The sequence below is a fragment of the Sinocyclocheilus anshuiensis genome, unplaced genomic scaffold, assembly GCF_001515605.1.
Source record: "Sinocyclocheilus anshuiensis isolate Anshui unplaced genomic scaffold, SAMN03320099.WGS_v1.1 scaffold38, whole genome shotgun sequence".
In the NCBI taxonomy this organism is placed as follows: Eukaryota; Metazoa; Chordata; class Actinopteri; order Cypriniformes; family Cyprinidae; genus Sinocyclocheilus; species Sinocyclocheilus anshuiensis.
In genome coordinates this window covers 2,656,965-2,659,245 of record NW_015544213.1, presented here as the reverse complement: position 1 = coordinate 2,659,245, position 2,281 = coordinate 2,656,965, and positions in this window count along the sequence as shown.

The following is a 2,281-nucleotide window of genomic DNA, read 5'->3' as shown; positions in this document are numbered from 1 at the left end:
TATATATATATATATATATATATATATATATATACATGTAAATAAACAAATGTCCTGCTAATATGTTTTCCCTTCCCGTTTTTTGACACAACCAGTATTGTATAAAGCACTATACAAATAAAGTTGACTTGACTGAGTTATGTCGTGACGACATTAGGGGCTCCCAAGTAAGACCCCTAATGTTGTAATGGTATAACTTCTCCATCAGGGAACGAGGGTTACATACTTAATCAAGTCGTTATATGTCTATGTAACTATAATTTCATCTCTGCACAGTAAACATGATGCCAAATAACCAGATCACACATGCATTATTTATACTGAGCCACTACAAGAAAACTGTGCAGATTAAATTTAAGACTATATAATGCATTAAAATATGAGCGAATGTCAAAGTGCATCAGTGTGTATCATCAGTAACCATCCGTTACATGCACAATGTTCAGTTTTGCAAGCAACTCTGAATATTTCAATAGGCCTATGTCAATTAAATCACATGTATATTCACAACATTACACAAACATTTAAATCTGACAAGAGTAGAATTTATTCCTAAAATAAACAGGCTACTTTTCCTTTCAGTATCAAAGACAATGTTACTTCCCAAGATACCCTGGAGGAACCTGAAACTAAAAATATAAATATAGTGTTCTCAGAAAGCATTCAGCGCTTTCCATTTGTCTCGTTTTATGATAAACATATTTAAATACTTTTTTTACTAACACAATAAATTTCACAAACATATGAATCATACGAAAGGCACCCAAAGCACAATTAGGCCTATCAAATTTGTGTCTTTGATAAAGACACTTAAGGGATAGTTCACTCAAAACAATTGTGTCATTATTTACTCACCTTTACATCGTTACTGTATGCTGTTTTATTTATTTTTTAACACAGGGTGAAGGGATTGAGGTTATGTGCAGTTGAATCACAGTATACTTTCTCTAAGCACTAAACACTATAGCTTTCGGAGAACTTTTTCATAGCAAAACCAGTCAAAAAATGTCATTGACAGTCAGGGGTGTCACTACCGGGAAGAAAAGAGGGACAGAATGTATAGGGCCCAGAGGTTGAGAGGGGCCCAAAACGATTTTCTCCTGGGGGCCCCATAGCAAAATCAGTGCAAGGGGCCCAGAATTTCTAGCGACACCACTGTTGACAGTGATAGTAATAGTGTCACTAACATTTGCTATGTTATTAATTTAACTACTAAGCTTATCATTCTCAGCATCTTTGCTATTATTAAAATCAAGTAGCTTGTTAGTAGGGACCTTATTATTGAATAAGTAAAGCGGTAGTGTGGTTGAAACGGTGCAGCATTTTTTTTTTCTTGAAAACAAAGCCTACAGTATTTTCTATCGGATGTTTCATAACAACAGTGTTTGATTTGGGATTGAATGACTCTTTTGAATCGGTTCTTTTCAACCAGTATGGTATGAAAACTCAAAGTTGCCAGTTTATCAGTTTGTGTTTGAATCGATAGTGGATTCAGTGGATTCAGCGCAAATGAAAAAGTGAATGGTTTGTTTTGAACCAGTGCTTCGGAGTGCCTATCAAACTGCTGAAGTCACATGATTTCAGTAAATCATCCGTTACATCATATCTGTTTTGAAATGTTTTGAAATTTCAATGATTTTCAGTGATGATCTCTGCAAACCCATGAATCATGCACCATTAAACAGGTGTCTATATAGTTTTTACCTGATCTCGGATCAGTTTTATAAATTTGTATAATTTATTATAAAACATTTGTATAATTAAAAGCCATACTAGTAATTAATAGTCTCTTTTGTTTAGCTGAGCTATATGTGGCAGTCGTGGCCTAATGGTTAGAGAGTCGGATACAACCCGAAGGTTGTGGGGTTTTTTTTTTTTTACTCCGTGAACCGTTCGGTACCTATACTCGTATCGGCACATCCCTAGTGTGTGCATTTGGATGGGTTAAATGCAGAGCACAAATTCTGAGAATGGGTCACCATACTTGGCCACACGTCACTTCACTTTCAACAAACAAGACAAGCCCTGAAAATTGATAAAGAAATAGTATTCGGACACTTATTATTTAATGACATTAGATTATTAGTTAATTGCATTTGATAGATTATACTTTCAATAAAACATTTGCAATGGTTTTGTAAAAGTTGTTTTTATGCATGTTTGGCCTGAATCACCACCTTAAGGAGTTTTGAGCACTTTGAAACCGTGAATCATTTTACGAAGCAGTTGGTTCAGTTGATTCAAAGCTTCGAAAAGGTTTGTTTCTCCCATCACTATATAC